Source organism: Mangifera indica, unplaced genomic scaffold, assembly GCF_011075055.1.
Source record: "Mangifera indica cultivar Alphonso unplaced genomic scaffold, CATAS_Mindica_2.1 Un_0002, whole genome shotgun sequence".
In the NCBI taxonomy this organism is placed as follows: domain Eukaryota; kingdom Viridiplantae; phylum Streptophyta; class Magnoliopsida; order Sapindales; family Anacardiaceae; genus Mangifera; species Mangifera indica.
In genome coordinates this window covers 140,562-164,728 of record NW_025401094.1, presented here as the reverse complement: position 1 = coordinate 164,728, position 24,167 = coordinate 140,562, and the positions used below count along the sequence as shown (strand labels likewise).

Genomic DNA, 24,167 nt, shown 5'->3' with positions numbered 1-24,167 from the left:
CATATTTTGTCAACTATTTATTTGTTAGCTATATAACCCTCTAATTTGGGTTTTGGTATGAATCTGTTCCTTTGCTTCAAAGTACGATTCAACCATGGTTTCATTAAAATTACCTTTTACTGGATAAATAGATTTGACTTCTGATGGAAAACTCACCCTGTTTTGACAGATTTTGTGGAGTTTCTCTATCTATCTTGAAGCTGTGGCAATCTTGCCCCAACTGGTCTTGCTGCAAAGGTCAAGCAATATTGACAACTTAACTGGAAACTATGTTTTCCTGCTTGGGTAAGCCGCATGTGTTCCCAAAGCTGCTTACTTTCTTTCATCTATTCATCATATTGTTTCATTTTCTCGAGTTACTGTTGGAGTCCTCAAAATTGTATTTAGATGTAAAAATAATCAATCAAATCAAATGCCTTGATAGGCTACTCTATAAGTATCAAAACTGTCCAAAATCTCCAATGTTATTTCAATTTAAAGCACTGGAAAATGTCTTGAAAATATTATGTGGCCAAGGCCAAAATCTTCTATTACTTCTTCAAGGTTCTTCCCAAAAGTCCAAAACAAAATATTTCCTTAGAACCATTGCTTTGTCTCAGTATCCAAAAGATTGATATAGTTTGTGATTATGAGTGTACTGGGCTGGAATAATCCAAAATATTATTACTGCTTGAATTATTTGAAGCCTCTTCTATTCAAAAAGCACATAGAATCTATTAGTACTGTACAATGTAGTAAAGTTGGTCAACATATTTCGTATTCCTTTTGCACTTTCTTGTGGTATGAAGTGTTCTCAAAACATGTTATGTAAACCAAAAAATTAGATTTATATCAGTATTGCTGGCAGAGGATCCCAATATGACTGACCTAGATTGGTCGCAGTCATTCAACTACAATGGAGTGAAATGGTCCCTGGCAGGCTACTTGCATAGACCAATTTTCTCTTGATTGCACATTATGTCTGCAGCAATAATTCTTGTAATACAGTAAGAGTGATAATTGGGTTTCTACAATTATTAAAAAGGGAAATTAGTATTGGAATAATAAGTTCATAGATGCAAGTTTATAGATGAGAATTCAGCCTATTATGTTTATCTCTTCTATCATTTCCCTTTTTCTATGTAAATTAGTTTATATTTGGAAGAATTTTGTTCTATTCTTTACCGAATTCCATCATGTTTCATCTACTCTCTCTGGGTTTCCTTCGATGAGATTACTGGTGGTGATATTTCTTTTTGTTATTTTTCCCCTAAATAGTGCTTACTGGGCTTTATATATCCTCAACTGGGTTTATCGTTACTTTACGGAGAACAAAATCAGATGGATACGTAAGTTTTTATCTGCTATATGTCTCATCAAACTTTTAATTCTACTTAAGTATATCATTACTAACCAGCAGTTATGTCAAAATGTTGAAAACAGCTTGGGTTTCAGGCCTGATTCAGACTGCCCTCTATGCTGACTTTTTCTACTACTATTTTAAAAGGTATATTTCCATGTTTTCTTTTTCATTTATATTCCCAACTTTGCTGCTTGTATTGATGTAATCAGAAGCAATCAATTCATTTCTGGTTTAGAAAAAAGAAATATTGAGTGGGAATTGATTTTTTGAGGTGGTTGATTTGATTGTTGGCTTTTTTTTAAGAAGCAATCAGTTGCTTCTTTTTTGAGCTTTGTGAACATAAAACGCTTGCTTTTATGCAGCTGGAAGAACCATGAGAAGCTGAAGCTGCCTGCCTGAGTTGATCAAGTCTCTTTTGGTTTAACATTCTGCTAGCATAAGAAGAGTGTCTCTCCCATGGCTGTATTTTTAGATGACAGATAATTTCCTTATTTCACTTTAAATACACTAAAGTTTGGCTTCAATGCTTGCCCTGTAGTTTCTTACTATCGTTACGCTTTCTGTACAACTGTAGCTATAATACATCATTGTACGAGTGCGGTTTACAAGTTTTCACTGTATAATTCTGCAAAAGTTTTATGTAGTTGTATTGATACAACTATATATTGTAGCAAAACTCCATACATGCCAGTGATTTTAGCAGTTAAGCCACATGGGTTATACTTGTTTTTTCAGAACAAAGCCTGTGTGTTTCTCAAGGCATCAACATTTTAAAAATTTGAGAGTTTTACTTGATGATTATTTGATTTGGATGGAGTCTGTTTGGAGTGTTTATTTGATTGCACTAGAAATGGTACCTACGAAAGTGACCTTGTACACACACATATGTATTAGAATTCAATGATATAATAATGAAAAACCTAACCTACTGAAGTTCTGTTTTTGTCAGATTTTTTCTAGGCTTGGGTTCTGCTTGGTTTTTATGAAAACTACTCTAACACCACAATATTCTTCACAATTATAACAGATCCACTAATTTGTAGTTTTTATACTTTTATTCTCATTATACTATTAAATTTACGATTCTCATCATATCTTAACTTTAAATTATATTATACAGAAATACATTTAAAATATACCTTTCTTATTGTATAATATTTTTATACATATAAATTTACTATTGTTAACTAAATAGTTAATATATTTAATTAGTTTTATTAGATAAAATGAAATACTATGTAGTCTTAATTTAAGACAAAGTTGATAATTCTTTAATCAAAATATTTTCTATCTGAAAATCTTACTTGGACTGTTGATTTATAAATACAGAGTTTTTTACGACATAATATTAAAATATAGACTACTAATGTACATGCAGAATATCATTCCTTTTCAGCCATCGACGTACATTTATTACCCTGGATGTGAAATTCCAAAGTGGTTTGACTTAAAAAGTAATGGCTCTTTTATAAAGTTTCCAAAAGATTGGGTCAATGATAACTTAATTGGTTTCACTTTGTGTGCTGTGGTATCACAAGACTATAAAAAATTTGGAATTTTCCGAGTTGGATTTCGCCTAATTGTTAATGGAAAGACGATTTTCTCTGATTATTTAATGTACTCATCAAGCACTGGAATTGATACAGATCATGTAATATTTTTATAACATTATAATGTACAAGGAATTTCCTCCACACAATTTGAATAGCTAGGGTGGTGTTGAGTTCTTCATTAAACATGCAACTAAGAATGGTATAGTTTGAAGCCTAGCAGAAAAATGTGGAGTGACTTTATTGTATCACAAAAATGATGATTGGAGAAAAGATGCAAGAGTGGACGGAGATATGAGATTGAGTTCTATAAATTGCTCTATTAATGACTAATTGAAGTGCGGTCTATATTGTTGCGGTTAACCTCACAAAATTTATGATTTGGAGAGATCATATGAAATTTTAGATAGATGGTTTTCCCAATAAAAAATATACAAGCGATGACTGTTACATAAACTGTAAGTTGAATTAAATAAAATGTTGAAAAAATATAAACATTACGCATACATTTTTCCCGGACCCTGTTTTTTGTTTAGTTTTTATAACAATAAAAATTTTGCAAGGTATCCTTTATTTTATTTTTATTTTTGTAACCTATCCTTTAATTGTTTCCCCTTGCCATTTCTAAATTATTTCCCTTTCATTTAAAATATGCCTTTTATAAGTTAAGCATGAAAGATGTCTTATATTTTTAAATTGGTTTATCTGGATTTTGTTCATAACTCCACCTGTCAATAAACTTCACATGATTAAGATTTTTATTCTTATTTTTTACTTTTTATTTTAGAGAGAATGGTTATACAGTGATCTCAACCCCTAGTCTATGGAAAATGGTATTGTGTCACTCAATTTGTCATATGTAGAAATTATATAAGAGTATGCGGTTATTGGTATTATTGTTATTACTGATGGAAATATTCATTGTATTTTACAGATGGATTTATGAGATTGAAGAAAGATCTTATAAGCGATTGAAACTTGAAGGTTGAAATGTTGTTATAGAAAAGGTAATGTAAGTACAAAATCCCTGTACTTATAATATTAGGTCAGAACATATTGGTAAGATCCCCTTTATGTCCCCATGTCCCTTTCTCATATGGTAAACGGATGGCTGATGGTTGTGCAAATTTACTAAAGCAGGTGCTGCTTCCAGAGGAAATTTACTCCATTTCTAGGGCTTCTTGTTTGCCTAATCTTGGAACTTTTTCCTATGGTATTCTTTATAGATGATGTGGCTTACTCCATGGTAGTTTAATAGTTTCAAGGTAAAGCTTACTTCATGTTTCCTTCTGAAGTATTTGGCTAACTTTCTGCAATTTACATTCGTGGTCTATGCTCTGTAGGTCTCTATTACAGAATGTTGAGGTGCCTCTTTTTTTAAATGTTATTCAGTGTGTTTTCAGGTTGGCTTTATCCCAGGCTGGCAACTAGGCGTGTGGACACAAATTCCCTTGACTGTCACTTTAATATTCTCTAGATTTTCTTGCCCGTAATTGGATTATGTTACTAACTACTATTTAATTAGGTGTTATATGGTTACAGATATGTTTTGCTGCTATTTGGTACTCTAGGCTATGAAAGGGTATTGATTGCTCTTAGATACTGCTGTAAGCTTGCTATTAACCAGTAATTAGTTAGGTGTTATATCCATTGCTACTTGGCATAACTTGGAGAAATAATTTGATGTGAAATTTGCTAATCATCTAGCCTCACTCTCTGTACAGGGGTTGTTGAGTCCTCAGTTAACAGTGGGACACAAATTGATGCCGTACATTTCATTCATGCCTTCCAACTTACGGAAAGCTTTCCCCCTGTTCCCCTCTTGAAGACATAAAGAATTGAAGGAGAAACTCACAGGGAAAAGGTGTGAGTTCGGGTGGACAAACTAGTACACAGGTTAATTTTCATACTAAAGCACAATGAGTGAGTGATGCTTGGAAATTCCTATGCAACTAAATGCTAAATGAGAATTTTCTTTTCAATACAGAATGATGTAAATGCACAGGAACTTGCTGCTTTGAAAGCTGTAGTTAGTTGTGTCCGAGATTACAGGCTTGAACCTGACTATCCTCTCGATCCACTTCAGAAAAGGATTGAACAACTGGAGAGGTCGAAATCTGCTAAGAAAAGGGGTGGACATTTTGGTAGACGTCAACACTCCAAGAAACAAGGACCAAACTGAGGATACGGTGGATTTCTTTCTCGCAGTGGCAAGGCAGCTCCCGGTAGGCATGTTCCGCCTGTTTTCTGATGTGTCGTGCACTTGTGAGCAAGACACAACATTTTCTTTGGCAGGGCAGCATATGGAGGAATGCCTGCGAGATATCCTCTGGCCGGTCCAAACTCTTACGATTATCAAGTTCATAACCGGCCTGTTTTTGCTCAGCAACCAAATGATCAAAGAATATGCTTTTATCCCCACGATGTAGTTATCAAATGCAAGATTTGAGTGCAACCTTACGGAATGTGCAGAGAATTATTTGCGAGTGAATCACATTTTCCCACCCAAGTTTGGCTGTAAAACACTTCTTCATCTCTAATTGACATAGACAACATTTCTTCATCCAAAATCATAGACATAAATAATATTTTCTTATTCAAAATTAAACCATTTTATTGAAACAACATAATTAAAAAGTAAAATTGTTATTTTATTTTTCACAATAATTATATAAATTAAAAAAGTTAGCAAAAAACTAAAAATATTTAAATTATATAAAAAAACATATTATTTCTTTGTATTTTCACTCTTATTTTTTATTTATCTCTTTTTATAATAAAAGTATCTTTACTGTATAATTGTATATTATGAGATAAATTATAATTTATAAAAATGTAAAGGGTTTTTTTAATTTTTAGAGGGTTATTGGAAATTTATAAAAGTTTTGAGTCTTTTGAAAATTTTTAAAATACATTATAACCCAGTAGTTTCAATAAATAATGTTACACCCCCAAAGAATTGAATAATGTAATTGAAAGATTAATTTATGAGTTTTTTAATCTTTTAAAAATTAAATTATTATGTTTAAAATGTTTGAGTCTCCTAAAATACTATTATTTTAGGAAAAGTGTTTTTTATGATAATCAAGAGTAGAAAGTGTTTTACAACAAACCTTGGGTGGTAACATGTTATTTATGTAATACTATAGTTACTCATTTAAAATATTCATATGAGTGCACCATCGTATAATTAGACTCCATAATTCAAAACTATTCTATAATATAATAATATGTGTAAATGTATTTATACAAATAATTTTATTAACATGAAAAGGTGTACAAAATAAATTTTTTTTGCCAAACGACTTAATACTAACCAAGGTTTGGTCAGCTATTAAATTCCTACAGTAAGTTTTGAAAAATTCAAATACATTCCCAAGCCAAAAACCCTAATATATATATCATCTCCTCTGCCCTCCGGTGTCACAAAGTCGTCTGCTCTATGACATTCAAACTTGTCTCCTCTCCAGCATTCCTACTCGTCTCCTCTACAGCTTCTCAACTCGTCTCCTATCTAGCACTCGAAATCTCGACGAACTCTCCATAACTTGTCTTCAAATCGTTATTGCATCGAACTGTTTGTCTTCATTAGAGTTCAATATGATTTTTTCTTCCCTGACTGAGACGAACTCTCCCGTTGATGTGCTAAGTTATTACCTTTTCAATGCTTTTGTTTTGGTGCAATCTTCATTGCTCCTTAGTGAATGGCTGTAATGAATATTCTTTTTATTGATATATGATTTAGCAGCCTTTCAATTGACAGACAAATTGGTTGAAAGATCACCTTTTCTGTTCTCTTCCTTTTCTTTCCTTTTGTGGATCAGCACTTCTAGTGTGCAGTCATTCATCATAATGTCTGGACTTATTCTACATTTGTTTCATATACTTATGATTATGACCCTGTTGGGTTTTGTCTTGTTTATTTTTATATTTAACAATACATTTGTTAGGATCCCAAGTGCAAGGTATGGAACTTGGATCCCACATTAAAAAGTATGGGCAACTAGTGTGGGGATTATATGACCTTGGACTCTCCCATCTCAATAGCTACCTTTTGAGGTGTGGTTCTCCCAAAGTTCGTATCATTTGGTATCAGAGTCATCACCATGTCTCTCAGTTGCAATCGTGCGGTGGGAGTGGTGACGTCGGCATTGTAGTGTTCGCCCGGGGCTAACAAGGAGTTAGCGCACAACTAGCCCGCGTGGGCGCTGGGGCTGCGGAGCGTGGTGGTATGTTAAGATCCTAAGTGCAAAGTATGGGACTTGGATCCCACATTGGAAAGTATTGGCAACTAGTGTGAGATTTATATGGCCTTGGGCTCTCCCATCTCAATAGCTAGCTTTTGAGGTGTGGTTCTCTTAAGGTTCTATCAACATTATATAGTTGTTATAGTGTTAAAGTTTATTGCCAGGGTTTCTTTGTTGTATCACGAATTTTATTTGCCTAGGGGTTTAGATAAATGTCCATATGAGGTTTTGTTATCTTTTATTAGTTCTAGGAATTCTTTGCATAAGCAAAAGAGTGGATAGTATATTGTCCTGTTAAAAATACTAATTACCTATTTGGTCGATTAAGATTTTCAGAGATGATTGCAACTTGTTCCATTGCCTTGATGTTAGAGTTACTGATATTGTCAAGTTACCGAACCAATATAAAGAAGCCTGATTATTGTTAAGTTTTCTCCCCTGTTTTTCTGTAAATTTTCTGGTTATAATGATTATTTTATGAATCTACGTTGAATAACCTCTTATTGCAAGCTTAGGTTTGAAGTCTTTGATTGTTTTTCTTTTGTGAAAGGATACTTGATTATAATTGTTCTCATTTGTTTTCTTTTAGTGCTATGTACAAATATTGTTCTGTGCTTTATTTCCTTCTAAAAGTTTTCAATATTGTCCATTTGATATGAAATTTAACCGGCTGGAAAATTGGAAATAACAAAATGAATGGATAGTAATGGTTCTGAGTAGGAACTGGACCTGGAACTGAAACTAACCATGTTGGTTCTAGGTAGGAACTGAACTTGGTTGGCTCTGGCTCGGGTTCGGGCTCCAGTTCCTTTTCCCATAAACCAGCCAGTTTTGGTTGCTTGTTTTACATTAGGGTATTTGGACCTGCTCACCCCTAATTTTAATTTCAAATAGACAACAACATTTTTATGTCAAAGACTGAAATAAAACAAAATTCTCTCAATACCTAATGTATTTATTTAGATTGGAATTACTCACTGTGGCTAGATAGAAGTTTGGTGTTATCTTTCGCTTGCTTGTTCTTATTTAGGAAATCTTAATGATATTTTGGCTGAAAGCTTGGCTGAATTGTGGGGTTTTTGTTGTGTTCTTAATAAACATAATTATGTTAATATCTTTCTTAGCTGAATTGGTCTAGAAAGCTACTCTTCTTCATTGTAAGTAAACTTTTGTGTTCCTTTTATCATATCGGAGCTCTCAGAGTTTCTTCTTCATGCTTATGAGTAGATTTTCTTAGATATTACCAAGCTTTTGAAAATGATTGTAAACTACAATGAAACTTTATAAATTTTGTTTTGAATTTTGGAAATCGTCCTTTAACTAGTGGTGGTCAATAATTTTGTACTGCACTAAATTCATGAGTAATAATGTGCTGTTATGATGAACATTTGTTGTTTTCTTTGTAGGTTTGTTCAATTTAATGTTTAGTGTTCTTTTTAAAGTTTAAGTTTAAGGTCAATGTTTGGTATGTGAAACTTGTGTTTAAATTAAGTAGTTTAAAGAGTACATTTAAAATAAGATAGGGTGTGAGCAAGTCAAATCAGGGAACTTTGATATTGGTTCTTCTGTTTTTACAAGTGGGTTGAGTTTATCTATTTATGGAGACTGAGTAGGTGGGAGGACACATGTGAGATACAGTTGCAAAATCTGTTTTTGTTACAATACTAGAGATGAATGATGAGTTTTTATTTGCAAAAGGAAACTCATCTTTCTGATATGTTTATAGTTGCTTATCTATTTTTCTTTATCCATGGTATAAACATGCCCTTACTTTAGTTAGAAGTTAATCTGATCTCTAAATTTTGAGCCTTGGAAAATTTGCAATTTCAAATTTCAGATCAATGCTTGTTTATTTTATTGTTTAATGTGATGCAGTGCAAGGTATCTTGAATTTGGACCTTTATACTATTATGTTGTTTTCTCTGGCTTTGTGGAATAATAACTATTTTCAAATTGGTACTCTTCTCCATCCTTAACGTAGAAATTACTCAACTAGTCTATTTATGCACAAAGCCAAGAATTGGCACATAAATTACTTAATGGACTATGCATTACCTTTGACTTCAGTGTATTCAATGCTAGCAGTCTCACAATAAAACAAGTTTAACCATAGGTTGTCACTAATTTTTATATGGTTTTCAAATAGATATTCCCTTCAACATGAAGTGATATTTTTTCTATTTGTTTTTTGTTACAAACTTTTGCAGATACAAAGACGTCTTGCACAAAACTATGAGGCTGCTCGTAAAAGCTGGTTGTGGAAAAGTTATGATGAGGCCTGATTTGAACAGATTCCCTAACATGCAACAAGTGGTATGGGATTTTGAATTGAATTTGTATCTGTTATGCGGGCCTATTTACATTAAAATATTTAAAACACCGAATGCTACACTGCAGGGTTTGTATATAGGTGGTGGCGTAGAAAGTTCTCAGATAGCTGTAAACCCAGGTTTGTCAAATTATTGCTGAATAACTTATTGTTTTGATGTCCTCACTCTCAAACATTTCTATTTCTTGAAATTGCATGACTCTAATTGCATTTTATTGATATTTGAATCTCGGAACCAAGAATGTACACATCATATTAAGACAGTTTGTGAAATTTTGTTACTACTAGCTTACCACCACCACTCATGGTATGCACCTGCTATTTGTTGATTAATTGTGCTCCCTTCAAAGCATGATTCCCGCGAATTTTTCATAGTTTTGTTTCCTAATCATTTCAAGTCTCAAAATTTATATCACCTCTTCATCCGCACTGAAGTCATTTTCGATGCTGTCCATAAATCAATGTCTCAAAAATGTTCCTCACAATAGATTTCAGCCATCCACAAGCACAAGTTTCAAGCACTTAACTTGACACCTCCATGAAAAATGATGTTGCGCTATGAAGCTATGTATATAATCTCTGATGTGCTGAATCTGTTCTTTGAAATTTGATTTCCAGTAGTTCCTGTTGCTTATAGAACACTACTTTTTGTCATTTCATGTACTTGCATTCAACAAAAAGTCCTCGCCGAGGTTTGCGCAGGAATTGTAGCGTTTGAGAATGGAGTATGGACACTGGGTTGAACAGCAAACAAGTTAAATTTGTGAAATGAGGTCTGCTTTGCAGGCCCATATTAATGATGTGGAGCTTCACATACTTTGGAGGGTGGCTTGAGCCATTATTTTAAACTTTTCCTCAAGAAATCTACTGCTGCAAAAGGCCATGTTTTCTATATAATGTCTGACATGTGGAAGATAGCAGCTGAACGTTTTTTCTTCTGGATTGGAGGATTTCGCCCTTCTGAGCTTCTTAAGGTGATTCATATTTCAATTTATTAAATAAAGTGAAATAATTTGCTCATTAAAGGGACTTAAATAGATTAAAAGATATTCCCTTCAAAATGAAATGAGTTTTTTTCTTTTTCTTTTTTGTTGCAAACTCCTGCAGATACAAAGATGGCTTTCCAGTAGTTCCTGTTGCTTATAAATCACTACTTTTTGTCATTTCATGTTTTTGCAATCAACAAAAACTGCTCACCAAGGTTTGTGCAAGAATTCCTGCATTTGAGATGGAGTATGGACACTGGGTTGAAGCGCAAACAGGGCAAATTTGTGAACTGAGGTCTGCTTTGCAGGCCCATATTAGTGATATAGAGCTTCACATATGTTAGGTCTCGGGTGTATGTATCTCGCAAAATGAACAAGCAGCTAAGAAGAATGGAGCACAGCAGCAGTAAGTTGCATACCAGCAAGGGAGAGGAAAATATTGTAGCTAGCAACAAAGGATTGGAGCAATTGGCAAACCAAGATGTGCATGGGCATTTTGAGGCAATAAGGACGCGTGGCACTATGAAGAGAGGGGGAATTGGCGAGGAACAAAAAGGATGGAAATTAGTCAGAGAGTGGGAAGCGGAAAATTAACTAAGTGTGGTTGAGTGAGAGAGCACAGGCCTCTCGAAATGCCTGGGGATCTTGGATTTTCTTCTTCCATTTTGGTATTCAGTATGTTGCTCTTATTTTCATTTTATTAATCAAAGTTGTAATGAACTTTTCCAACTCTATTATAGAATTTCAGTGATACAGAAAAGAGATGTTTATTTCCATTGAGATTGAGTATTAGCTTTGTGTTTGTTTGCTGAGAAATTGATTTCAATGTTTATGCTGATTGCTGGGAATAAGAATTGGGTTGTAAAGATTGCACTGGGTGAGTTGAAATAATAGAATAACATTGCTGTTGTTGAGGAATTGGTGAATACAAAGAAAACAAGGAAAGTGTTGTTCAATTCATTCCAGGGCTCTAACAATTTGGTATCAGAGCCAAATGATGAGGATGGAAGCAAAAGTGGATGGAATGGAGAAGGAGCTAAAATCTATGAAGGGAAGGATGGTGGAGTTTGACAGCAAGATGAGAGAGATGAATGGGAACATACAAGTTGTCAATGGACGTTTGCAGCGGGTGGAAAAAGGAATAGAGACCATAAAGGAATACTTATGTGAGCTGAGGAAGCTAGTGGCGGTGAGAGATGGAGCAATGACCGACAAAGGGAAGGCTCCAATGGAGGGTCCATCTTCACCCTCGCACTCAACACCAGTGAGGGAAACAACGCCATTACCATCGCCTACGACAGAAGAGCCAGAACAAGTGGAAACTGTGAGAGAACCACTAGGAGACGAATGATAATACTGGGGGGTACGCTAGGAAGTAATGCATCGTCGTTTGGAGCTACCGGTGTTTATGGGGAAAATCCAGTTGGGTGGATTTTTAGGGCAGAGCAATATTTTTCAGCTAACAAAATTACCGAGAGAGAGAAGTTGACAGCGGCTGGCATGTGTATGGATGGGAAGCGTTACAGTGGTTTCAATGAAGTGAAACACGTCAACCCTTCTCTGATTGGGATTAACTGAAGCGTGAAATGCTGCTTTGGTTTCGTTCAATTCTGGAGGGTTCTTTGTATGAAGATTTAATGGCGTTGAGGCTGTTTGACAACGTGGAAGAGTATTGGAGCAATTTGAAGCAATCTCTACATTGCTCGGACATGCATTAGAAGAAGTGTTACTGTCAGCGTCTATGATTGGTTTAAGGAGAACGGTGAAGGCTGAAGTTAAACTCTTCCGTCCGACCACCTTAAAAGAAGCCATGATTCAGGTGCAAAAAATCGAAGAGAAACATTGTGTGATAGATGCCCGATTCCAAACTTGATATACCCATCCAAATGCAAAAGCCTAAGACTCCCACTCCTATCAGCCGGCCCATTTCACAAACACATCCAGCCCCACAGTCCATCAGGCTGTAACTTTGACCCAGTTCAGCAGCCTAACAGCTTACCAAGCCTAGTCCAACACCATTCCCAACCCACTTAACATGAACTCAACCCAAATTGACCCAATCTGACCACCAACCTATTCACAAAATACCCAAGCCTTTAGAAATGAAACCCATAATTACTCAGCCACACTGCTGGTGTCTTGAGGAGCGAGCAACTGTAACGCCACTTTTCCACGCCGTGATGGTAATTACCATCATCTCTCTGACAAGGCATTTCGGTCAAAGTTAGAGAAAGACCTTTGCTTCAGATGTGAGGAGAAGTTCACTCTGGGTCACAAGTCCAAGTTTTGATAATTCTAGGTTATGATCGCTTTGGAAGGCGAAGAAGAAGAACTAGATGTCGGTGAAGATGAAGAACCAGCCATGGAAGAAAGGGAGATGGAATTAACACTGAATTCAAGCTCTGTGGTGGGATTTAACACACCCAAAACTATGAAGTTTGTTGGGTTTTTGAAGGGTGAGGCAGTGGTGACTTTATTGGATAGTGTGGCCACCCATAATTTCATTTCAAGAGCATTAATAGAGAAATTGAGGATTCCCATGACACCAGCTCGCTTTGCTGTCATGTTAGGAGATAAGAAAAGAGTGAAAGGCATGGGTAGATTTGAGTCGGTGGAACTTCAATTTTAGGGGATGATTGTGAAGCTGAATTTTTTCCCTTTCAAATTGGGAGCATAGACATCATGCTTGGCATGGATTGATTATGTAGGTTAGGTGAGATGAAAGTAAATTGGAGGTTGCAAACAATGACTTTTGATTAAGAAGGGAAGAGAGTTCAACCGAAAGGGGATGCATTCTTGAGTTGATTGGAGTCTTCGTTAAAGGCAGAGGTTAATTCGGTCAAAGTGGGGGGAGAAGGTTTCTAGCCTGAATACAGGGAGTGACACATTCAGGGGAGAATACAGAGGTTGAAACAGAGTCTAGACTCAGAAGTTTGTTAGAGGAATATGGGGCATTATTTAGGGAGCCATCTGGATTGCCACCCAAAAGAGTACATGATCACGCAATGCGACTCCTTCCACCAGCCTAACCTCCAAATATACGACCCTATGGGTACTTGCATTTCCAAAAAATGAAATCGAGAAGATAGTCAAGGAGATGATAACAACAGGGGTGATTCAACCAAGTGTCAGCTTGTTTTTAAGCCCGGTATTGTTAGTAAAGAAAAAGATGAAGGGTTGCAATTCTGTGTGGACTACCGTGCCCTAAATAAAATAATGATACCAAACAAATTTCCAATCCCGGCCATAGATGAGTTGTTTGATGAATTAGTTGGGCGACATATTCAACAAATTGGATCTAAAATCAGGCTATGGTCAGATTCACGTGAGGGAGAAGGATGTGACGAAGACTGTCTTTCGCACTCATGACAGCCAGTATGAATTTCTTGTGATGTCGTTTGGGCGCTCACACGTATCAACAACCTTTGAGAGTTTGATGAACGAGATCTTTCAGCCATATTTAGAAAGATTTGTACTAGTCTTTTTGGACGACATTTTAGTCTTTAGTGGTTAAATGGAGGATCATCTGAGGCACTTGCCGTTTGTCTTAGAGTTACTGAAGGATCACAAGTTGATTGTTAATTTGAAGAAATGTGCATTCAGACAAGATCATATAGACTATTTGGGTCATATTATGTCAGTAGGAGGAGTCAAAACTGACTTGAAAAAAATTCAGGCGATGCAAGATTGGCCTGCTCTGAAGGATTTAAGTGAACTCAGGGGTTTTTTAGACTTAACAGGCTATTATAGGCACTTTGTAAAGGGGTACGGGAAGATTGCAGAGCCCTTCACTAGCTTATTAAAAAAGGACGCTTTTGTATGGAATGATGAAGCTGCGGAGGCTTTCAATAGGTTGAAAAAAGCAAGGATGATGGTTCACGTGCTTACGCTGCCTATTTTTTGGGAGAGTTCGTTGTTGAGACTGATGCTTCGGGTTTAGGTGTAATGTTTGTATTAATGCAAGATGACTGTCCCATTTCTTTCATGAGTAAGGCGTTGTCTGTCAGAAACCGAAGCAAACTGGTATATGAAAGCGAGCTGATGGCCATTGTTATGGCGTTCTAAAAATGGAGGCATTATCTGTTGGGATGACATTTCAAAGTTAGAATCGACCAATGCAGCTTGGAGTTCTTAACAGATCAGTGGTATCAGCAGTGATCAACAAAAGTGGGTCATGAAAATGCTAGGTTTCGACTTCAAAATTCAGTGCTGTCTGGGATGCAAGAATAAAGCAACAGATACACTCTCTCGTATTCCGAAATTCAAAAAAGGGCTTTGGGCAGTGACGACAACTCAAGTGGTGGGGGTTAGAGGGTAATGAAATCCGAAATTCGAATAAGAACATCATTCATGACCTGTTGAACAGAGTAGATGCGCATCCAGGCTACGAATTAAAAAAGGGCAGACTGCTGCATAAAGGTAGGCTTGTTCTTCCTCGAAACTCAGTCTACATTCCTCAGTTCTTATCTGATTTTCACTCCTCACGTCTCGGTAGACATTTTGGGTTCTTTTGAACTTTCAAGCGGATTTTTTGCAGTTTTGTTTTGGGAAGGGATAAAGGCAGATGTCAAGAAATATGTGACAGTGTGATATCTATCAAAGAATAAAATATGATGCGCTTTCTCCAGGAGGCGTACTCTAGCCGCTTCCCTTGCCTTACAAGGTTTGGGAAGATATCTTGATTGACTTCATCAAAGGGCTGCCAAAAACAATGAGAGAGGATTCCATTTTAGTTGTGGTAGATCGGCTAACAAAATACAACCATTTTATAGCCCTCTGACACCCTTTCACAGAAGCTGAAGTGGCTCGTAAGTTCATCAGTGAATTAGTGAAGGTACACAGCTTTCCTCATTCTATAGTTTCAAACTGTGACAGAGATTTTTTTAGTCAGTTTTGGGGAGAGTTGTTTAAGGCAGTGGGAACCACTTCGAAGTTTAGTTCAGCCTACTTACTTGTGATGTTTTTGCTCTCGACAGCCCAAACAGTGGCCGAATTGGCTTCCATAGGCTGAATATTGGTTCAACACTACCTACAACAATTCTACGAGCATGTCTCCTTTTAAGGCTCTCTACGGGAGAGACCCACCAACAGTATTGCTTTGGGTAGAAGAAGAATAAAAAATAGAAGAAGTTAATGTCTTGATTCGAGAGCATAATGCCATCCTTGATGAGTTGAAGGAGAATTTACAGCGAGAATTTAATGTGTTGATTCAAAAATAGGATGAAAAGGTTTGCAAATAGGAAATGACAAGAAATTCATTTTGAGGTGGGGGATCATTTCTTCCTAAAATTCCAACCATATTGTTTCCGCTCATTGGCCACTAGACCCAATGAGAAACTCAGCCTGCATTTTTACATGCCTTATAAAATTTTGAAGAAAGTGGGTGCTGTAGCATATTGTCTTTCATTGCCTCCTGCTGCCAAAATCCATCCCGTCTTCCATGTCTCGCAGTTGAAGAAGCAGCTTGGACCAACTCTGATCACCCAGCCGCTTCCTGATTGTATGAATGAAGATGGCGAATTAGAGTAACAACCTTTGGACATCTTGGCTTATCATTATTCAGCTTTAGGAGACCTGGAAACTTTGGTGAGATGGAAGGATTTACCTGCCTGTGAGGATTCATGGGAAATTTATATAGCCTTCAAGCATCTTTTTCCTCATTTTCACCTTGGGGACAAGATGCCTCTCAATGGGAGGGGAAATGTTAGGTCTGGGGTGTATGTATCTTGCAAAATGAAGAGGAAGCTAAGAAGAATGGAGTACAGCAGCAGTAAGTCGCATAGCAGCAAGGGAGAGGAAAATATTCTAGCTGGCATCAAAGGATTGGAGCAATTGGCAAACCAAAATGTGCATGGGCATTTTGAGGCAATAAGGACACGTGGCAATATGAAGAGAGAGGGGGAATTGGCGGGGAACAAAAAGGATGGAAATCAGTTAGAGGGGGAAGCAGAAAATTAAGTGTGTGGTAGCAGCGGGAGAGCACAGGCCTCTCAAAATGCCTGGGGATCTCAGATTTTCTTCTTCCATTTTGGTCTTCAGTATGTTGCTCTTATTTTCATTTTAATAATCGAAGTTGTAACGAACTTTTTCAACTCTATTATGTAATTTCAGTAATACAAAGAAGAGATGTTTGTTTCCATTGAGATTGAGTATTAGCTTTGTGTTTGTTTGCTGAGAAATTGATTTGAATGTTTATGCTGATTGCTGGGAATAAGAATTGGGTTGTATAGATTGCACTGGCTGAGTTGAAATAATAGAATAACATTGCTGTTGTTGTTGAGGAATTGGCAAATACAAAGAAAATAGGGAAAGTGCTGTCCAGTTCATTTCAGGTCTCTAACAACGTACTAGTGGAGGGTGACTTGAGCCACTATTTTGAACTTTTACGCAAGAAATCTACTGTTGCAAAAGCTGATGTTTTCTATATAATGTCTGACATGTGGATATGCACATAGAGATACCCAATATCACTGGTGTTTTGTGTTAGGGTTGGGACACTTGTCTTGAGATTTTTAATATTTTGTCAATGTGAGATTTGCTTAGAGATGTCACAATATTTCTCTTTCACTCACATCTTAATTGAATTGTTATCTATGGTCTTTCACCATAGGAGACTAACGCTGATTGATAGGCTGACATTGATAACAGGTTCTCTTGTTCTTCATCTTGAAACCTTGACTGATTCACAATACATGGAAGTGAATAATCTAAGACAGTCATGTCAGCCAACGGAAGATGCTTTGACTCAAGGCATGGAGAAACTGCACCCAACTCTTGCTGAAACTGTTGCTGCTTGTCAACTGGTAGAAGGCGGTTACATCCCAAGGATGCCTACTGAAATGGGGAAGTTGGAAGCTTTAGTCAGCTTTGTGAACTGGGTAAGATTCTGCATCATTGCTCAATCAAGTATGGCTTATTCTGGATTCTTCCAAAGTATTGCTGATCTTAACATTAAATAGCTTTCTGTAATCTGTTTTCTGACCCTTCAATTAGTTCTTTATCAGCACATCTGATTTAAATTGAGAAACTTAATACTGAGTTGAATTTGCATTCATATGCAAAATGTTAGTTTTCTTCTACTTTTAACTGTTTATGAGTTACTATTCTTCTACTATTCATCTGCACTATGCAGCTCGTATGGAAAATAGCTAGCTGACGATTGAGTTATTATTCTGGCCGAAATTCTGCAAGCCCGAGATGCCAGACCAATCATTTTAGACCATCTTCATGGCATTGAATTCATTATTTTGGTGATTTTTTTGCATTCATGATTTGCAGGAAATATCATTTTAGTGATATGCTAAAAAACTGTATTTTATTTTTCCTTGAGTGCTTTATATTTCTGTAAACTTAGGTGTGGTTACGGGGACATGGTGTATTTGTGAGCTGCATCCCATCATAAGTTCGAAGGGCATCAACTCTTCATCCACCCAATTTGTCACCTCAAGAAGATTTGGAATTTATGAGCCGATTCATCAACTTGGCACATGGGGGGAAAACTTTAAAAGTAATGGCAATCCAAATTCATCAACGCCTATGATCATGGAGGTGAATACAAAACTAGACACTCAGGTGCAAACTGTTGACATTTACTCTTACTTGTTCTGATACTAGAGGACACATTATAAGCATCCCCAATCTAAATAATTCTTTTGTTCAACTTTTCAGTCAGAGGATACTTCACATGGAATGTTCCCGCCTCCTACCAAGTACGAACAAGAAGCAAGTAAACCTTTGGATAAGGTAAGTTCAATCACGTTTCTGGCCATTTGTAAGAATACTCTTTGTATTGGGTGGACATATTTGTTAGTTCGTTGAAAGATTTCCACTGAAAACTAGAAGAGTACAAACTGTTTTTTCTCCTCCATGTTCGCTCAAACCCCACCCCACCCCCCGCCCGACCCTTCCTTTTCCCTGTTGTATTTTCTAGTTCAGGTTAGCTATTTTGCATGTTTATTTGCATCTTCTGGTTTCGGCAGACTCACAAACGCTTGTTCTGCTTCTTAGCCCTTTATCCTTGTTTTTGCTCTTAAATTATTGTTGCTTTATGTTTTCCTAGTTGTCTGAAACTTTTGAAATATTACACCTTTCAAAAGTGGTTTATGTATCAATGTGTTACAGACCTGGCAAACTGCGGACTACAGAACCTGGGAATTGCAGTTCACCAGGAGTTGCAGAACGGACTTGCAAGAATTCCAGAATCGCACTCACATCCAACCCACATTAACCATCTCAATGTTTTCAATATAACAGTATTGTGTAATTCACCAAGTTTAACAAAATAACATAATTCATGCATTCATTTCTTTTCCATTTTGCTGTCAATTACAATGGTCAAGGGATCCTTCTCTGATTTACAATTACAATGCTGGGTTAACAAAAAGATACAGAACAGTAACAACAAAAACCACTCCCAAACAGCAGCTACTCTTACTGCAACTGCTCATCACCTACAGCACTTCGAGAGGCTGTTATCTCTCCCTTCCTAACCACTCCTTTTTCTTAATTTTTTTCTTAGCCTCCTATACTCTATCCCCCAAGATTATATCTACTCCCCCACTCCATGTCTTTTCTCTGTCACTTCATTGCTTGAATTTCCCTGGGTCAAGTACAAGCTTCTTTCTTCAGTCCCCTACTACTCTTGACTTGAGAGATTTTCCTCAGTTGCTTGATTATCCTATGCTCTTCCTACACGGCTGCCACTTGTCATTCTCCCTTTCTTGAACTTCCTTTTCACATATACCTTCACCCTAACATTGTCGCTCCCATCAAGAGGCACCTTATCCTCAAGGTGCAAATTGGGAAAAAGGTGTTTGAGATTCTCATACAATTCCCATGAATTTTCACAGTCCGGTAACCCCTGCACTTTGTCAACAATTCAAGGTCCCCATGCTCTGAATACCTATGCTCCAAAACTGCTTTTGGCTAAACCTGGAGTTCCAATCCTTCGCTGAGGAAATCAGGCAGTAGTTGAGGCACCCCGGCAGTGCCAATCTGCTTCTTCAACTGAGAAATGTGAAAAATTTGATGTATTTTTGCATCCTCTGGCAATTTCAGTTTATAGGCCACACTTCCTACTCTCTTAATCGCCTGAAAAGGCCCATAAAAGCGAGGGCTAAGTTTCTCATTCGGGCGACACGCCAACGAACGAGACCTATACGGTTGCAACTTGAGGAAGACCCAATCACCTACCTGAAATTCAACATCTTGTCTATGTTTATCAGCTGCCAATTTCATTTTTTGTTGAGCAAGGTGTAAATTATGCTTTAACTCATCCAGAATCAGATTTCTTTCTTTAATCATAGAATTTTCACCTTCAATTCTGGACTCTTCTTCTACCCATCGGAGGAGAGGAGGAGGATCCCTCTCGTAAATCGCCTTAAACGGAGTCATGCTTGTGGAGCTATGGAAGGTGGTATTATACTAATATTCCGCCCATGCTAGCCATCGAGGCTACTCTTTAGGTTGCCCTGAACAAAAGCAACGGAGATACATTTCCAAATTGTGGTTTACGACTTCTATTTGCCCATCCGTCTGAGGGTGGTATGTAGAGCTATACTTTAATAAAGTTCCTGCAGCTTTGAAAATTTCTGTCTAAAAGTTACTTAAGAAAATACAGTCACGGTCCGACACTATGGTTCGCGGAAACCCATGGAGGCACACCACTTCTTTTACGAATATTTCAGCCACCTCCTTAGCATTATATGGGTGTCGCTGTTAGGACCCCAAGTACAAGGTATGAGACTTGGATCCCATATTGGAAAGTATGAGTAACTAGTGTGGGGTTTATATGGCCTTGGGCTCTCCCATCTTAATAGCTAGCTTTTGAGGTGTGGTTCTCCTAAGGTTCGTATCATTTGGTATCAGAGCCATCACAATGTCTCCCAGTTGCAATCGTGCGGCGCTGGTAGTGACGCTGACATTGCAGTGTTCGCTCGGGGCTAGCAGGGAGCTAGCGCACAGCCAACCCACGTGGGCGTCAGGGCTGTGGAGCGTGGTGGTATGTTAGGATCCCAAGTGCAAGGTATGGGACTTGAATCCCATATTAGAAAGTATAGACAACTAGTGTGGGGTTTATTTGGCCTTGGGCTCTCTCATCTCAATAGTTAGCTTTTGAGGTGTGGTTCTCCTAAGGTTCGTATCAGTCGCAATGCTACAAAATAGACATACTTAGATAGTCTATCCACAACTACCAAGATTACGCTCAAGCCTTTTGCCTTCGGAAGGCCCTCAATAAAATCCATGGATAGGTTCTCCCACGTGTCGACCGGAATAGGTAAGGGCTGCAATAAACCAGCTAGCGACCTCGCCTCATATTTCATCCTTTGACAAACATCACATTCTGCGACAATAGCCTTAATATCTCCTTTCATTCCTTCCCAATACAGAAGAGAATTTAACCTCTTATAAGTTCTGAAGAACCCAGAATGGCCCCCAAAGGATGAAGAGTGGAATTCAGCAATTAAAGAGGGAATAAACCTGGAGTGTCTCGGTAGCACCAATTTATCCCTGTATAGCAGTTTGCCTCCCTTCAGAGTATAGCCAACATGAGAAGTGGGTTGCACAGTAAATCATGGATAATACCTCGTAATTTCTCATCCTTTTTCACTTCTTGTTGCAAGCCTTCGACTCCTTCCAACTGCACTGTGATGACTGCTCTGCATTTCGGAGTGAACTTCAAATTTCCTGATAATGCATCTGCCGCCTTGTTTTCGCATCCTGGGTCATATACAATCTCGAAGTCAAATCCTAGCATTTTTACTAACCAATTCTATTGCTCATGCCCTATAATCTTCTGCTCTGTCAAAAATTTTAGGCTCTTTTGGTCTGTTCGAGTCTGAAAATGTCTTTCGAGAAGGTAATGATGCCACTTTTGGAATGCCAATACTATCACTGTTAATTCTCTTTCATACACTGATTTATCGCGGTTTCACAGCTAAAGAGCTTTACTCAAGTATGCGATAGGTCGACCCTCTTGTATAAGCACCGCTCCTAGTCCCGAACCAGATGCATCTGTCTCAATTATAAACTGTTTGGAGAAGTTCGGAGCTGCCAGAACAAGGACAGAAACCATGGCAGTCTTGAGAGTTTCAAAAGCTTGTTGCGTTTCGGATCCCCAACGGAAAGCATTCTTTTTTAACAAATTTGTCAATGGCTCGGCGATTCATCCATACCCCCTTACGAACCTACAGTAGTACCCTGTCAATCCTAAGAATCCTCTAAACTCTCTTAGATCATGTGGAACCGGCCAAGATTCTATGTCTTTAATTTTTTTCGGGTCAGCTTCTACCCCTTCCTTTGACACTATATGACCTAAGTATGTAATCCGTGTCTGACCGAATGAGTATTTCCTTTTATTGACCACCAACTCGTTATCCCGTAGCAGCTGTAACACCACCCTCAAGTGTTCTAAATGCTCTTGAAATGTTCGCTTGTAAATCTGTATATCATCAAAGAAAACCTATACAAATTTCCGTAGATGAGGCTTAAAGATTTCATTCATCAAGCTTTGAAACGTGGCGTGTGCATTGGTCAGTCCAAACGACATAACTCTAAATTCATAATGCCCCTCGTGAGTTCGAAAGGCGGTCTTCTCAATATCCTCCTCTCGAACCCTTATTTGATGGTATCCCGATTTTAAATCAAGCTTGCTAAGCACCACAACGCCTCCCAATTCATCTAACAATTTGTCAATGGTAAGAATTAGAAATTTGTCGGGGATGGTGATTCGGTTGAGTGCTCGGTAGTCAACACAGAATCGCCAACCTCCGTCTTTCTTACGAACCAAAATCACAGGACTAGAAAAAAGGCTTACACTAGGGCGTACCACCCCTGTTGCCAACATCTCTTTCACTATCTTTTCAATCTCATTTTTTCAGTAGTAGGGATACCGATAAGGTCGTAAATTAAGAGGCCGAGAACCTGACAATAAATGGATGGCATGATCTTGGTTCCTCTGGGGAGGGAGGTTTTGTGGCTTTGTAAATAGCATGCTGAATTCATCTAATATTTCCCGAATCTCTGGATTTGTAAACGAACCTTCTACCTCTTCTCCTGCCATTGTACCCAATTCAATCCAAAACCCATCTCCACTATCGCCCACCAGTTTACATAGTGCTTTTAAGGAGGCCTTTCGTCGGACTAGAGAAGAATTTCCCCTTAATTCTACCCTTCTGTCAGCCCACTTAAATCTCATATACTGAGTGTTCCAATCAATTTTGACTTCCCCCAATTTCCGCAACCACTCAATCCCCAAAATAACATCAACTCCCCCTAAAGGAAAGGAAAGAAAATTTAATAACATGGAAAGTCCTGACAACGTCAACTCCACCTCCTCACATCACCTCACTTCTTTTATTTTCCTATCATCCCCCAGCACTACTAAATATTTGGGAGCCTGCACCTATAATCCCAACTCTTAAGCCACCCTATTTGAAAGGAAATTGTGTGTAGCCCCATTATCCACCAAGATGACCACTTCTTTGCCCTTAATTTTTCTGATCAATTTCATTGTCTTGGGAGAATCCAACCCCACTACGGAACTACTGTTCAAATTGACTTCCTCTTCTAAAACTTCTGTTGGAAATTCCTCATCCTCCATATCTTCCATCTTCTCTTCGCCTTCCTCTTCGTTGGTTATCATGACTCTCAGTTGGTGAAACTTACAGCGGTGGCCCGAAACAAATTTTTCGTCACAACGGAAGCACAGTCCTTTCTCCACCTTTGCTCGAAACTCATCATCTGAAAGCCATCAAAAATTGTTCTCTCGTCGTGGCCGCGAAGATGAAGCTCCTGTGCTTGTTATTGAAGGTGAAGGAGCAGTCGCTCGCAATGTTTTAAAATTGGATGGGCGTGTTTCATTTTGGCCTCGAGTCAGGCCTTCATTTGGGTTATGTGAAGGTCCTACTGAATCCTTGGGCTGGGGTTGGTGTGTTGTGTGGGCTAGAGCTGAATTTGTGGGAATATTGGACTTGAAACTGGAGACTAGCGTATGAGGGCTGGGTGAAACCAAAATTGGGCTGGTATGGGTCGGATATAAGAAACGAGTCTGCTGTGTTTGGTTCCTGGGAAAACTTCTACCTGGACGTAGCACATATCGTTCGTCAATGATCGAATTTTTCATCTCCACTTGGCGTGCGCGCGTCATCATTTTCGATAACGTCCTGGGATGAAACATCTTCACATCTGATCGGATTTCATCCAACAATCCATTCATGAAGATGATCTTCATCTTGTCTTCCAAAGATCGTCGACAGCCGTAGAGAGCAACTCAACCTACTACAATAATCTTGGACCGATCCCGTTTGTCGGAGATTGAAGAGCTCTTCCTCTGCCGAGCGTTCGTCTGGTGGCGGAAACCGCTCTAGCACCTTCTGTTTGAACGCCTCCCACCCTACAAATGGCTAATGTTTTTCGCGCCATTACAACCAATGTAGTGAATCTCCTTCCATGCCAACATCAGCGGTTGTCAGTTTCTCTGGCTTCATCAACCTATTCACTTGGAAGTATCGCTCAATCTTAGAAACCCAATCTAGTGCCTCCACCCCGTTGAAGAGGGGTAGCTCTAATCGTCGGTACAGTAGGTCCCTTCTGTTACCTCCCCACGTTTCACCTACGTCTCTTTCTATCTCATTCATTCCCTCCTCTGTCCTTCTTGGAGACGGCTCGGTTGGACCCCTGGTTGGAGGGGAGTATGACGTCAAAGGGGTGGCC

At 38.1% G+C, this 24,167-nt stretch overlaps 1 long non-coding RNA gene and 1 pseudogene across 1 annotated transcript; both read left to right on the top strand.

Moving 5' to 3' along the window:
* The first annotated feature begins 1,237 nt into the window (after nt 1-1,237).
* LOC123205115 lies at nt 1,238-2,053 on the top strand. Its single transcript, XR_006499781.1, has 3 exons — nt 1,238-1,328; nt 1,423-1,486; nt 1,705-2,053. It is a non-coding gene; the product is annotated as an uncharacterized LOC123205115 (long non-coding RNA).
* A 6,835-nt stretch (nt 2,054-8,888) lies between these two features.
* On the top strand, nt 8,889-17,413 carry LOC123205214 (annotated as a pseudogene).
* Nucleotides 17,414-24,167: the final 6,754 nt, after the last annotated feature.